This window comes from Accipiter gentilis, chromosome 9 (assembly GCF_929443795.1).
Source record: "Accipiter gentilis chromosome 9, bAccGen1.1, whole genome shotgun sequence".
In the NCBI taxonomy this organism is placed as follows: Eukaryota; Metazoa; Chordata; class Aves; order Accipitriformes; family Accipitridae; genus Astur; species Astur gentilis.
Window position 1 is genome coordinate 37,547,794 of NC_064888.1, and position 15,661 is coordinate 37,563,454.

General features: G+C 44.8%; 1 protein-coding gene across 1 annotated transcript in view; it reads left to right on the forward strand.

Moving 5' to 3' along the window:
* The window catches only part of GRK5 (G protein-coupled receptor kinase 5), a 161,175-nt gene that overhangs the window by 14,660 nt on the left and 130,854 nt on the right, over positions 1-15,661 (forward strand). The gene's annotated exons all lie outside the window — the stretch shown is intronic.

Consider the following 15,661-nt stretch of genomic DNA (forward strand, 5'->3'; position numbering starts at 1 on the left):
TGTGGGCTTTAAAAACACAAGTGATGTATTAACTTCTCTAATATCTCACAGCAGATGAAGTTTCATTTGATCTCAGTAGATGCAGTTCGGCTGGAGGATAAAGCTAATTTTTAGGATTAATTTTTTTTTAGGATTAATTAATTTGTGCATAATTTTGCGCAGGAGTGAGTTTTGCTTTTTATAAATCTTACTGTTTTCCTCTGGGGAGGGGGCAGAGGGAAAGGAACAGCTTGACAGGAATCAGTTGTTTTGCTTTAAGAGAATATGAGGAAATGGCATCTTCCAATAAATACAGATTTTATTAAAGTTGAATACTGTGACAAATAGTTTAGACTTAGAACTTCAGATTTGGTATGTAAGCAGAGCAACTCCACTGAGATTTGTGTGCATCGCCAAGATTAATGAAATATACTTCGTAAAGAAGGGCAATGATTCACTGAGTAAAAATAGGCAGCATCTTAAAGAGCTTGTAAACACAGCTATTAATTTTAGGACTAGAGTCTTGTACTCTTTGTCTTAGTCTGAGAATAATGCCACTGCACTCCACGGCACTATTCAGTGGGCACGAATTCACCTCTTAAATAGATTTTTAAATAGATTTTAAAAGTGGCCACAGTTGCATTTTTGTTTGCATGTTTTGTCCATCCTTTGTAATACCTTTATGATACTTTTACTGTATAAAATATTAATCTCTTCCATTTAAGCCATCCTCTACACCACAAACCCTGCTGGATACATTTGCTGCAGTCAGTTAGTAATAACAATTAGAAAAGGAGCCACAATTGACATGCCCCTCCTTTTCTACCTACTTACCTCAGGGTTTTGCAGTCTAGAAAGTACTCCTTGGTGTGAGTCACTGAAAAGATCTTGTGATTTTTTTTTCCTCCCCCCCCCCAGTTTTGATTGTGCTTAAGGCTTAGTCTGATGCTGTACTTCACTCTTCATTTGAAGGAAGGGGAATGACTTTCCTCTTCTCTTTCATAACCTCAGGTCTTGTAATTTTTATTCATTCTTTTCAGTATCAGAGAGAAGCTTTCTTTGGCTCGACGCAGCTTTGTGGCTATCTTCCCAACAGCTCCTGTCTTATTCCACTGTCCTGATCTTCTGCATGAAGCGTATATTTGTTTTCTTTCAAAAGAAGGAAGCCTCCAAATTTTGGCAGGAGCCAAAGGCTCAATTTAAGTTCAATGATATTAAGTTTTATTTAATGGAACACAGCAGAATCACCATCGTTTTCTATCACTGGCCGTGAATGTCTTTTTTTTTTTTTTTTTTTTTTTTTTTTAGCTGAAAGCACAAGAAAACATATTTGGGTGCCAGCTCCTTTCACTTTTGACAAATAAGCCAAAGGCCCTCCTTAACTGCTTATGCAAGAATAATAGTAATCACTTTGTATCAATGGGGTAAGCAGAGAGATCATAAATACAGTTTGCTGTGGTCTGTCTCCAGCGACCTTTCCAGGCTGGAGCAAGCAGGTGGTATGTCAGAGCAGGTATAAAGACTCACCTGAAAGAAGTTCATCGAAAGCTGGAAGTCGTGAACAATGTGAAGATCATTACAAGTTTTCTGTCCTGGGCTGCACCTGATGATGTGCACTGGCACAGATGTGAGCCTTGGCCGCTCAGCCTCTGGGCTCTCTCTGAAGCCCTGTCTTATTTGGCTTGTGCACCTGATGTTCTTTAAAACCCTAAATATACCTTTCTGTATTCCTTTGGGAAGTGGGCAGGTACAACCAGAGCAGTAGAACTGTGTGAGTCTGTAGGATTTCTGAATTTTCTCCTCAACTTTTTGTTTTACTGTTTTTACCATTCTTGCAGAGTCTTGAACCTCTGTTTTTAGACTAAAGACAAGAATCTGTTAACTCATCTCTATACAGTAACCTGCCTATGGGAAGAATCAGTCTAGTTGACCAGACTGGTCAACATGCCTAGGCTTCCGTGACAAAATCTGTAAGAACTGGCACAGACCTGATGGTAATTTGTGCTCTGACTCTACCTGGTTTTTAAAAACGAAGCAGCGTTACTTGACCAGCAGCTCCCTTTCTGGCGAGGGGTATTCTGCATACCAACCATTACGACGTAGTGAGAAGCGATGGGACGCGACCCGTGATTGTGAACATGCTATCACTTATAAATATTCCTGTCTGTAGCTATCTATGTCTGCCTGTGGTGCTGTTCCGTGTGTTTTTTGTGAAGACATAATATTGTGTATCTTCTAGTATTGCAGAGCTTATTCCTCTGCCTAGCTGTGCTCTGCTTAGAAATTGTTTGGAAATGGTCTTTTCTCTGGTAACTGTTTAATCGGAATTGAAACGTTAATCACATTGCCGTGCAGCCATGCAGGGGCTACAAGGTGTTCCCGAGTGCTGTGGACTCGTCACCTCTGCAGTCCCTTGCAGAGAAGCGAGCCAAATACAGATAACTTACTACCCTGCCTCCGCAAGGCAGAGAAAATACAGTTTCGGGTGAGCTCCTCTCGCCGCTGTAGGGGTTAGAAAAGACCGAGCTGTGACTTGGGGCTTGTCCTCCTCTGCCCCTTCCTGCAGCTGAATATTAAAGTTATAATCCAGTCCTTGGTGGATCTAACTTGTGTTTCTTCGTCCTGGCTTTGCTCGCAAGGCAGACTGAGCTGCCTGGGGATTGTGCAGTGCCTTGAGTTGTTGGAAAGTTTGCAGCCTGCTGTAATTTTGAGTAAAGCTCCCTGAGGGGATGCTGTAACTGGGCTTTGGGCAGGGTGAATGGTGGAAACTGCTTTCCCTCTGCTGCATCACCGCTAACGTGCAGTGCCGGGTACCCCCCGGTGAAGGCTCAGCACCCTTCCTGCGCAGCCGAGGGTCCCTGGTGCCCCTGGAACAAGAAACTTCCAGGCCTGGGAGACGTAGCAGGGACCTGCAGCTGTTTAAGAGGCGGCTGGGATCAGTAAGAAGGTGAGCAATTTTCTAACCGTGAGTAAATCCTGCACCTGGAAAGAGGAGAGGACTCAGGAGACTGAAACGGGAGGGGGAGCACGCCACCAAGCACCATTTTGAGTTGTGTGTCCCAGCACTGGCATACGAGACTTTATTTTTTTCGTCTTGTAAGTCGTGACAGACCAGGCTAGAGAACAGGAGAATGGTTTCTACCACCAGTTAGCTTTGCGCATCTAAGTCAGCTGTTTAATCTTTCACAGTCAAAATCTCTTCTGCAACAGACCTCTATTCTGTAAAGCAGCTGAACTTATGGATCTAATAAGGGGAGTATTAATGCAGGTGTTCCTATTACATGGAAAACATAGAGTATGCAATGACGTTCCCTTCTGTTGTAGAGCTGCACGTGTTTTTTATTTTCTGTGTATAAATCAGTGTATTTTATTTGTTTTGTAGTAATTGGTAATACATGGATCAGTGTATTCTACAGTAACTTGCCCTAATTATTCAGGAATCATCCCCTATTTAATTGTTATGACTAATTTTTCAGCCTCGTTCTTCCGTTAGCTGTGCCATGTAATGAAGCAAAAAAATGCATGTCATCATCATCATTAATTATCTTATGGAGGAATCATGACTAATGCCACACTAGTGTCCAAGCAGATCAAGGAACATTCCTATAGCTGACAGCCAGGCAAATTTCCCTTCGAAGTCACCGTAGACTTTGGCTGGTTGAAAACCTCAGGACTCTGTCCAGATCTTTCTTTCTTCTCAAAGTTAGGTAATCCAGGTGAATTCTTCCTGCTTCTTCATGATATTTTTTTAAGGTGACTGCTTTATTTGTTGTAGCATATCATGTTCTTTCCAAGAAACTGAAAGCAAGCATGCCTCACGTGTTCTTAAGTATCCTTATTTGATCACCAAAATTTGTATTGTTTCTTTATAGGAGTGGCTTAATTAAATTCTTGAAAGTGTTCTGAAAGCTTTTGAAAATCCTGCTTTGCCTTCTAAGTTTTGGGCTGCTCTGTGCTTACATGTGAAAAGAAATATGTGCATGCCTTAAAGTTGATAGTATCCTCCTGCAAAGTTTACGACCTCACAGCAAACTCTCATATTTTGCATTCAGCAATAGTTAAAAGCATATAGGTATGAAAATCCTTATATAGGGACTTAAGAGTCTCTTGCAAAGTTAGCTGCTAGCAGCTACGTTGACAGCTCAGTAGCTTCACAGAAGTAGCCGTTAGTGTTTCCTGTCCTCCTTATGAACTTTAAAAATATTCATTGTTTACTCCTGATGATAGTAGTAGTGCCGATGCAGAATCCTTTAGTGCTACTCGGTATTGGCAAAGCACAGTGAGAGATGATGCAGTCTCTTCTCCGAGCAACATAAAGCTGAACTAATCTACAGACCCAGGTAGGCAGAGTACCAGGGTCAGGAGAAGCACCTTGCGTGTGGTCGCAGGGGGGGTCTGGGCAAGCAGAACGCAGCAGGTCCCTTGAGACACTCACTCCTGACCTCAGCTCCCAGTTGTAGCAGGCGTTTGCAGCCCATGAGGTTAATTCATGTTATTTCGCCTCACCTCTGCGCTACAACCTGCAGAGAAAGTTGTCCTCTCATGCAGCAAACTTCTGCTTGTTTGAATTCTTGCAATTATTTCTGCAACTGTGAAGGAGTTTTGCCATAGTTGCCGTGACATGATGTAGGAAAAAAGTCTATGTCGGTTGTAGAGAGCTGCTTGTTTCCTACAGATGATTTACCCAAGCAGAGTAAGATCTGAGATTTTCCAAAATATAAACATGATAAAATACAGTGGAAAGCAAGAGCTGCTGCTACGGTAGCTACCTATTGAGCTCACAACTAAATTGAGATGGAACATGTTGGCAACCCCGTATGAAAGCAGTGGGACTCAAATGCTTGGTTTTCATCAACAAAGCCATTTACATGAAAAACAAAAGAACTTCTCTGGAAAGCATTGAAGAAGTAACTGTTATGTGGGAACCCACACCTTCTCAGGACCCTTTTTTTTTTTTTTTTTTTCCCTCTTATCCATACCTTAAAATTTATCCAAGTATATCATTCATCAGTGATATTATGCTCCAAACATATGCTCCTTCATCCCATCCAACTAAGATTAAATATTTTGGCTCTGTAGGAAACATACAGGTAAAATGTTATCTCAACTTTTTATACAGAGTAGCAGAAATGAGTACTGCGTTGGGACGCTGTTGCAAGCAGGAAGGCCAGCTGAAATATCACCACTCCAGCCAAAAAAAAAAAAAAAAAGTCAATGTGTACCCTGTTTAAAACAAATGGTTTCAAAGCTAAACTTAATTTGATGATGTGCATGCATTCCAGCAACACAAGTCTCACACTGAAATAGTAATGTAGGCTTTCACTGTCAGCTGGTTTAAAATTTCTACATCTTAAGTTGGGCTCATGCTGCATAAATTGGCTTTTCAGATGCAATTAAAAATCGGAATCAAAATACTTGGTGGCAAAATTAGTAAGTTGAAGATTAATAATGCAGAAGTGAATCACAGTTGTGACATGGTTTTTCACTCGCACTGATATTTCTCCTGGTCACAGCATGTGACCGATGGCTCAAAACGCTTGCACCGAGTTCAGTGGTGACCCCTCGCATCAGACACGGAGGGTACAGAGGGAAACGAAGAACAGGTTGGCTTCATTAACAGCCTCTTCTCTCATGAGGGGCTTTAGGGGGCACTGGAAAAAGCCAGGACTCTGCAAGTCCTGAGGGAAAGGTTTTGGACAAACAACATCACCTCTGCCATAGCTGACTGGAGCTGTTACAGTGAGTTTTTCACTTCCATCAGGCATTATGGTGTTCTCCAGGGTCCACAGAGCAACAACTGTCCTGGTGGTAATGCGCTTACGGGACATTTAAAACCTAGTGACAGGCAATAAATCGAGTCCCAGCATGGTACGAGGCCAACTAAACATGCCAGATCTGGCCCGGCTCTCTCCTGACCCACGATGCTCGGCTTTTGCCTTCTCTTGCAGTAGGATGTATGGGACAAAGCAGTTGCGCTGAGCTTCCCTCCTGCTCTCCCTCCCCACGTTACATCCCAACCTGCAGCCCGGACAGTGCCAGGGAGCCGTGGCTTCTCTCCTGCTTCCTAGCGAGGTGCTGGAGCAAAGCACGGCCGATGGGATCAGTGACGGCCTTTGGGGCATCCAGGAGAGGAATAGGTGGAGGAAGGTTCAGCGCTGGGTAGGATGTCCCGTCCCCTGGGGTTGGAGGAAGGTAACCTAGTGTCCCGCTATTTCATGTGCTGCAGCTTGTTTTGTGCAGGAAAGTCCCTTTAGGGACAGGTCACACAGTCCACCAGGGAGGTCAGATTGGCCAGGTCAGGGGGACGGAGTAGAAAGAAGGAAGAGAGAAGGTTTGGGGACTTCTCAAAGGAGAAAACTCAAAACTCCACCCGTTCCCGGTCTGGGAGATTGAATAGCGTCCCGGTACGTGGTGGATTGTGCCTGTCCTCAGAGCAGAGAGCGGGGTTCTCCTCTGTTGAAGTACAGTTTCCACTTGTTAATAGTTAGAGTTCGTTAGCCCATTGGCTCCTGTGAGGCTGTATCAAATACTAGCATGTATTGGAAAAAAAAAAAAAAAAAAAGAAGTGGTGATAGCAAGTTCTATTTGCAACCTGCTCTTTTAAATGGATTGAACGTTTTCAGACAGTTGAGTAATGTTAGGGCTAGCTAAGCCTTAAATCCACACAGGTGTCTCCCTGTGATCTGTATAGATTGTGAATGTATGGCTCCCAGCAATAATTACTGCTAGTGAAATATGGAACTAATAAATGTCTCCAGTTAGCGGCAAATTGAAGAACATATTTTAAATAGTAAGAATATTGTTTGAACTCCCATAAGGGTAACAACATGTATCTGTAGACTTTGTTAATAAATAATTATGGCGTAAAATTAAACATATGGAAAATATTTCCTTTTCTGTTTTCTGATTTATAACTTAATTTAAACATTTAGGGACACTGTTCTTTACTGCAGAGGAAAAAAACTAGTGTATCGACAGGTTATTAAAGATATTTGATTTTCATCTATGAGTCTGAATTAGTTCCCCAAACCCTTACGCATGGGGAAATGTGTACATACGCATGGTTCATCCAGCTTCAAAGTAGAACATATGTGACTGCGGAGTCAACCTCTGAAAGGTAACTCGCAAGCAAAATCTGTAAGAGTGTCGGGAATTCGTGTTAAATCGTTGTTCCATGAGGCAATCATCCACAAGTCAGTCTGCTTTAAGGACTAGTCTGGGACCTGTTTCCAAAATATATGAACAGCAGGAGGTTTTGCCAGTTGGCAGCCTGGGACCCGAAATATCTGTTACTTCTTTGTGCAAGTACACCATGCTACAGTCTGTGATTTAGAAGGTTAGTGTTTGCAAATCATCTCTGAAAACTTGCTTTTGTTTCATCTTGTAAAACTTTGTAATTCGGCTGCTGCCCAGAGTGTTGTTAAGCTTGAGGGTATTAAGTGCTGCAATGGTTTTGTTTTAAAGTCACAGCTTTAATGCGGTTTAGGTGTTTTGAACTCCAAAAGCATTCTCAGAACATGGAACATTTCTCATTACCAAAACTGATGCTGAAATAAACAGTTTTGTTTTGTTTTGTTTAAAAAGTACGTAACCCAGCTCAGACTATAGTTTTCTATAAAACCTTTCAAGCTGGGGGGATGTAACAGGCTTCCAGACTTAGGACAAAATGTTTTGATGCTGCTGATGCCGAAGAGGCAATTCTTTCTTAAATACTTTAACGTCTCTTTAACTGGCATTCTGGCATCACTACGTTACATTGCTTCATGTCAAGTCAGAGTATTATTTTATTTGGTTTACTATATGAATCTGTGCAGGTCATTGCACCTCCTGTTTATGAATGATACCACAGACTGGGTTTCTCAGCCTAAGTGTGGCTAAGACAAATACTAGTGGAGTCTGATGGAAAATGTACAGCCTTAATAGATGTGCTGTTATGCCCTGTTGAATTTTGTTGTTGTATTTATTTTGCTCAGAAAGAGAAAACAAGTAATTAGCCAAGAAAGCTCACAGCTGCGTAGCGTACTCCCCTCTCTCCTATATACACACAGTCTATTGGTATATACAAAACTGGCACTAATGAAACATAAATAGATCCTTTTCCTGTATGGAGAAGACTTTTAGCATTGAATGGGAATGAAAGCACCAGGATTCTTTGGAAATCCTAGTTATTTGGGTTCCCAGTTTGGATTTTGCACTCTAAAGCCCTTTGTGGTTCCATACATGGTGCGGCGTCTCCATGGGTTTCTTGGGGGTTTTTTTGTTTTACGTGTTTGTTTAAACCTGTTAGGAGATGGGATCCCATTTCTGGATTTCTGTAGCCACATTACTTGCTGGAAAGCTTGCATTGAAGTTCCCGTTTCTAGGCAGCTACGGTCATAAAACCCTAACCTGAGCCTTCTCAAACCTCAGTCGGAGGCATCTGATCCGGTATTTGCCTGACGTTATTAGGGAAATCCTGAAATCGTTGTGAGTTGAATCGATTGCCTCCGGGTCGTTTCGGGAGGTAATTCATCCCCGTGCCCGCAAAATGGCACTTAAAAGAGCCCGCGCCGGTAACGCTGGCTCCTCGTGGGGGCTGGAACACCCCCGGCCTGGCCGAAGAGGTGCAGAACCCACCGCCGCTCGACGGAGCCCGCGGCCAGCCCACCGGCAGGGCTCTGCTGCCCGCTGAGGAGCGACGCCGAAGAAGTGCTGGGACTCAGCTGGCTGCCAGATACGACGTGAATTTTATCGTCTATCTGAAAGCGCCGTACGCTGGGAGCGCAATGACTTTTTTCCACCCAACAACTCCAGGTGGAACCTTTCTTTGTGCAGATGCTCCCACGGGCGGCTGCAGCCCCTCGGCGTGCCAAGCCTCCTTCTCCTCCCGTGGATTTCGGGCCACGTCTCCGGTGTGCTCTGCTTCCAGCAACCACCCCTTGTTCTGGAATCAAAGCTCCCCTTCCTCCCGGCAGCCGTGGAGCCTCCGTCCATGACTCACGACTTTCCATCCCTTGGATCAAAGCTAGGTCCCAGCTTCTTTTGCTGTTATCTCCCCCCGTCATTTTAGCTTCTCGCTTCAGTTCCTAAAACCAGCGTTGCACGCGAGGCTTGGCAGGCTCGGAGCAGTGCCTTTCGGCACCGTGCTATCACCCGCGCGCTCCTCCGCGGCACCTGCGTCTCTCTCTTTCTCAAGCTAAAACAGGCACCCACTTGCAAACCTGGCTGTACACCAGGTCTGGGCCATTGGCAGTCACGTCGGTTCTGTTTCTCTTCTGCTTCTCTGTGAAAAATGCCATCAGGTCCTCTGTCCTTTCGTCAGCTACGGTTACTCGCGAGTTTACTGGTTTGAGAAACTAATAAGCGATGCAGTGCCGTCGTGGCATTTATCTCTGCGCCTCCATCGTGTTTCTGGTCAGAGATGCCTCACGTTCCAGGCATAGCAGGATCTTCACCGTGCTGCCCTGTGCTCTTCAAGACCTTGAATAAAATTCAAATAGACTTTCTGCATTTTATTTTAAAAGAGGTTAAGGTGATCTGGCTTCAGATAAGACAGGATGGATTGGCTTACATAGACTGCTTGAAATGTGGCAGAATCCTACCCTTTAATACCCTCCCAGTAGGAACAAGCTAAGGAATTCCCCATTACTGTTCTCATGGAGCAACTCAGAAGACAATAATTTTCTCGTTTAGTGAAACATGTTTCCTTTCTAATTCTTCTGTACTTTTTTAGCAATTATCTTTCTGTTCAGGCAGTCCCTTGGCATCAATAGGAAACCTCCTATTTGAACACCTTTGAGAAATTCACGCAAGTGGTTAGGGAAGTGCTAGCGCAAGCCCAGCCACATCTTTCCCGTTATCTAGCAGAAACCCCTCCTGCAGACTTTCTGCACGCTGCGTGGAATTTCCTCTTCTGTCTGGCTGAATTTTTGGAGAGCCTTAAACGCTGGCAGTGGCTCTGCAAAATTTTTCTGGGGAACTTGGTAGTAGTTGAGCTGAAATGGTGAATTATAATGAAAGTAAAGAACATAACATCGCGTCATTCCCCGTGAGACTCGGTTTCTGCTGTGGCTTTGCCAGCATTGTGCCTCTGTGTGCATACCTGGGGCTGCTGGACCCCCAGCTCCGCAGGGCTGCTCTCAGTGAGTCCCTAAGGGTTTGGGCTCTTGAGGCTCAAACAAAACGCCCTTGTCTCGGAAAGCCTTCCTTTTTCCAAGATGTGCACTAATAGACTGCAGCAGGGAGGTGGAGGGTAGCTTGTAGACAATGATAAATTTTCGAGAGGTCTCTTCTTCCTATAGGCAAGGGTATCGTATACAGGAATCGTTAAACTGGCCCCCAAACTGTCTGCGTTTTGCCGTGACGAATCTGAAAGGTACTGGGGACTGTTAGATAAACTTTGTAATGCCTAATTGTTCTGTTTTTCAAATGCACCCTCGCAGTAACGTTCAGTGCTTTAATAGCAGTTTCCTTAGAAAGTTCAAAATGTTTTATGTGTCACGATGCCAGAAAAATTAACTTGTAGGGAAACAAAACAAACATGTAATTCCTAATGGGAAAGGTCATTTTTCTATCCCTTCCTCCTACCTGTTGGAAACAGTTGTTTAACTGTGTGTGTTTGGCCATCTGAAGTGGTGCCCCCTCCAGCTTTTCCGTCTGCATCTCCCTTTTGGCGCGGAGAATTTCAGTCCCTTATCGTAGCCCTTGGTTCCTTTGTGTACGTGGAAGCAGCTGCGGCCACATAATTTATCGTCAAGCCAGGAGCAGCCACGGTGTGCAGCCCCGCAGCAAGGAAAGCCTCGCTGGCCGCAGCAGATAGTGATATTGTGAGGGCAATCGTGGGCGCGTCGATCCCCGCGCAGCTCGGGGAGCCTTATCTTGCTGGGAGCGGGGCCAAGCTGCAGGGAGCTTTTGCTTTGTTTTCTCTCTTTAAGCGGGCTCGTGTCCCCACCAAAACTTTGGACCTGAAGCGCGGCAGGCAGTCACGTAAGAAAAAAAAAAACATCAGGGAAATATTGGATCGGGGATAAGACGAGGACGTAGGCTGGTGTTGAGATCTTAATTGTGCGTGCTTGGCAAGCTGATAAGGTGGCTGGAGCCTAATCAGAGACCGGCCAGTCGGCTGTGCTGGGGGACAATCGATGTCCCCGGGACACAATGGGAGGGGAATGACGTACTCGCACGCACACAGAGAGAGGAAGCCTCCACTTGACAAAGTGGATATTTTTTGCATGCGGTTATTTTCTTCCAGTGCTGCCATTGAGTATTGGCAAAGAGACTGCAGGTCTCTAAAAGTAGTCGGAGGAAGTAAATGTAAAGAAAGGAATCAAAATGGCTAATCACTGAATAACTGCGTTTCCATACTGTCTCTGCGTGACAGATGTGCGTTAGACATACGTACGCGCACACAGAAATATGCAGCCACCTATGTAACAGATAGTTGCAGAGAATTAGTCCCCTTGCACTGCTGAAACCTCTTGAAATTCCTGGGGGAGACACCAATTGTTTTTTCCCAGCTGTGATTCCTCTTCCTTCGCTGCAGCCTTTCCCAGGGCTCTGCGCTGGCCTCACCACGGTAAACTCCAGCTCTTACTTCTCTAGCTCAAGGTCCACGAGCTCTTCCCCCAGTGCCGTTGCCTCTCGTCTGCCTCACGGTACAGCCCGACATGTACGTAACCTTCTCCTTTGCTTTGTGCCTTTCGTAACACTTGATTCCTGTATGAAACCCCTCTCTCCTTATTTCCCCGCAGGCATCTCTTCAAGGAGTGCGACCTCTTTTATCTCCTGCCACTTGATACGTTCACAATTAAAAAAAAAAAAAAAAAAAAAAAAAAAAAAAAAAGCGATGTTTTGCAGAATACTACAAAAGACCACAAAGCTTTAGGACCTGTTGTAAACGTTTTATGATAAATACTACTCAGGAGTCTTCTGAGCGCACCTGCACTACATCTGGGTCTCCAGTGAAGGCTTAACTTATTTGCCTGAAGTGTTTTACTTTTTAATTATATATAAAATTTGGAGTGCTTGCGTATCGTATTAGGCACATAGCAACTGTAGGTGATTGTGCCTAAAAAGAAGTCACGTCTTGGACTGTACTACTGATCTCTATAATCTGGATATATTTTTTTGTGACAACAACTAGAGCCAGGAGGCTCAGAGGAAGGCGTAATGCTTTGACTGTCCCATAATAAAATATTTGGGGAGGTTTTTTTGTCACAGTAGCCAGGGGTCACCGGACAGCTGAAGTCTGACTCTTAGCACTGATTTTTGATGTGTTTGACCCAAACACCCACACGTGCTTCCGCATGCTTCCTAATAATTTGCTAGAGATACAGCCCAGTCCTGCGTTCTTTCTCTGAGAAGCTGAACTGCCACACCAAGAGACCTTCTGCAGGCACCTGGACAAAGTAGCTAGAGAAGCAGCTAATCCTATTCTTAGCTCGGCATGCTAGTTATCTGTGAGAGGACAGCCTGCCAGAAATGTCTGGTGACATATTTGTCCGAGGGAGGGAGGTTTTTGCCAAGATGCTGTGGGTGCTGCTGTATGGAGTTGAGTTTAGAAGGAGAAAAATATCTGTGAAATGTGAATTCAAAAACACAGCTGTTGTTAAAGAAATAAGGAGCTGTTCCCAGTAACACAGATATATTCAAGATACAGATATTTTTAAAAAATTATTTTTTAAGTATCAGGAAATTAAACAGTAAATGCTGTGGTGTCAGCCAAAGTTAACTCTACCTAATACTTTTGGCTTGGCCACCAGAGGTGGTAGCAAGCTGTATGTGCAGTAAAATGCTGTTTTTATTCCATTTCATTTGAAACTTAAAGCCCTTTATGCAGGTTAGACATTCTGGGACTTGTGCTTGACTGTCACCCAGCAGCTTCGGCCGTGTATGCGTAACCCGGCGGTGAGTACGTGTTACAGTTCTCCCTCTGTGCCTGGTCTGGAGCAGTTATAAATTTGTTAACAGCTTCAGGAGGAGAGCCTGGCTTCGCAGCTTGCCCAGAAGCAGCCCGTGCTCGAGGGTCGCCCTGCAGTGCCTTTGCTGGCTCAGGATGGCAGCTGCTCACAGATGCTCGTCAGATTTTTGTAAGCCACTAAGGAAAAAAACAAACCAGCCATTTAAGAGCAATTGCAATACCTGGCGAGCAGCTGCTCTCTGTTGCCTGAAATCAGGGCTGCTTCGCTGCAGGGCGCTCGGTCCGCTGTGGGCTCTGCCAGGCACCCGTTGAGGTCTTTTGAAGCACCCACCCCACCTCACGGGGGACTTCTGTACCGGGAACTCCCTGACGGCAAATACAGCTTGTTCACTCGGCTGTGTTTCCAATGACCCCCCAAGTCGGATGCTTAAATCGGGTGGTGCGAAGCCTCCGCTGAGCTGCCGGAGCCCATTTCTGTCCCTGTGGCTGGATGTGGAGGAGCAACGCTGTCGGAGCAGGGAGACCTGCCGCCCCTCCTTCCCTGGGGAGATAACTCTCCAGTGATAACTCCACAACATGGGTGGCAATTTTTTTTTTTTTTTTTTTTTTTTTAATTTTCTCCTATATTTTTTTAGCAGTGGATGCCAACCAGGATTTAGGCTAAGCCTGTAGTGGTCAGGATGACCTTGGCGGGCACGGGAGGGGATTTGGCTGTGGGAGTCCCTCAGTGGCAGCACTGTCTGGGCTGGGGCTGATGTTGGCAGGATCCATCGCTCTGGAGCTCCGTCGGGAGGACCTCAGTCCCGTAGTCCTTGAGCTTGAAATCTTCAGGTGCTCCTGCTGCAAATGGGCTGCGATTCTGGTGCCGAGGGTAACGCAGCTATTTAGGGTGTGGTGCCATCTGAAAGAACAGCAGTGTGGAGACGAGAGGTGGCTCTGGCTTCTGCATTGTTTGCTCTAACCATAAGTAAAGGTGGGAGCTGATCCCCGTGGACAGGTTTTGGCTGTGCTCATGTGGGCCCTGAGGAATGAATGCAGAGGATTATTGCTTTGGATTCCTAAAGCCACGGATTTTGTGTGGATATAGTATAAAAAGTCACTTTAGTTCAGCAGAATAATATTTGGATCCACTAGGCAAGGAATTGTTTCTTATTATCTGCATCTTGGGTAACAAATCCGTTCTGATAAACGCAGACAATATCAAGTCCATTGTTGTTGGCACCCAAAAATAATAGATAAGTTGTCTTGGGCAGTTCTGGTGGATGATGTCCAAAGATGACAGGCTTTTGCTGCTGATAAGTTCAAAGTAAATGCAGTTTTTTAGTTATATAGAAGAATTGTTGTTACTTCTGGGTACTGAGTGTTCCTGGTCTGGTTACGTAAGAACAAACAGTGACGAAGTTGGCTTGAAGCCTTCTTCAAGGTTTATTTGGATCACAAAGAGAGTTCCCTACTCTGTAAAAAGAGAAAACTGGGTTGATTTCACACTTGCAACCATTCCCTATGAATGTCTGCAACAACACCTGGCAGAGGTCCCACTATCACAGAATGAAGGCACCAAACTGTGTATCGAAAATACAAGAAGAGCAAAGCAGCCAGGCAGGACATCTCTGTCAATGAAATTGATGCCCCATTCATTCAGCCCTACAGTACGTTTTCCTTAGACATCCTGGGCCTCCTTCGGGGTTTTAAAATGAACCATAACAACTTGTTCCTGCAGACAAAGCCTGGGCTCATTTGTACTCGCCAGGTCAAGCTCTTCATTTGCGTGCGGGCAGAGACCCTCCGCTGAATCAGCTTATTGCAGGGGGAGCGTCGCAAGTTAAAGCAGGATTAAAAAATTGCAGTCCTGCTGATGCATAAAAATTAAATTAAAAGCCAAGTGATTAGGCTTTAGAAGTCATGGGCTGGGCTTAGTGATGAGAGAAGTTTTCAGGCAACTGGCATTTTTGTGGTTTACCTATATTATAGCTACGTCTCATCTAGGCAAGTGTGAGTATGCAGTGAAGGGGCTGGGGAGAGGTCCAGTTGTGTTTCATGTGCAAACTCCATCCGTGCCCTGCTGAGCCTGTAGCAAGGCATCTTGTCACCTTTGCTTCTATTTCCCTGTTGATAAGATGATAATGAACCCAGTTTCCCACCAGGACTAATGCATTTTAGGAGTGCTTTAAGATCTTCATAGGAACGCTTACGCTTCTACAGAAGAATAAAAAGTATTTACTTCTGTATGTGGTTGTTGCTGTGGTACATTCTTCAGCTTTGTGTACCTCTCTTATGCTTTTTACGGCAGTCCCTGCTTGTAGTTGTTTCTCCTGTTTACGTTCTTGCAGGAATCGGGGCCGTTCCACATTTGACAGTCATTCCATTCACCCTAGAGTTTATGTGCAGTTGAATTCAAATTCAGTTCAATTGCGCATGATCTTAGCTTCCTTCCACTCAGTATTGGTAAGGCAGTGGGAGGTGAATGGAAGATGTCTTCGTCTGCATAGACATATGAATGGAAACTTCTGAAAGCGGGTGGCCAAATCGACGGGGTCAGGAGTAGGTTTGAATACAACAATAGCTCGAAGGCTCTTTTTGACACCTCGATAACAGTCGTTAATAGGCATTTTTGCTTCAGTCTTTGCATTTGCTTAACGTAAGGTACAGATACTACTTCACTGATCTGCTGCGTAAGTGCTCCAGTGTTTGTGGCCGGTTCTGGTATCCACAGCATCATCCTTCATTCCACTGCTGTGAACATTTTCTGTGATTAACTGGCAGAGGGAGCCCTGGCCAGTTGGA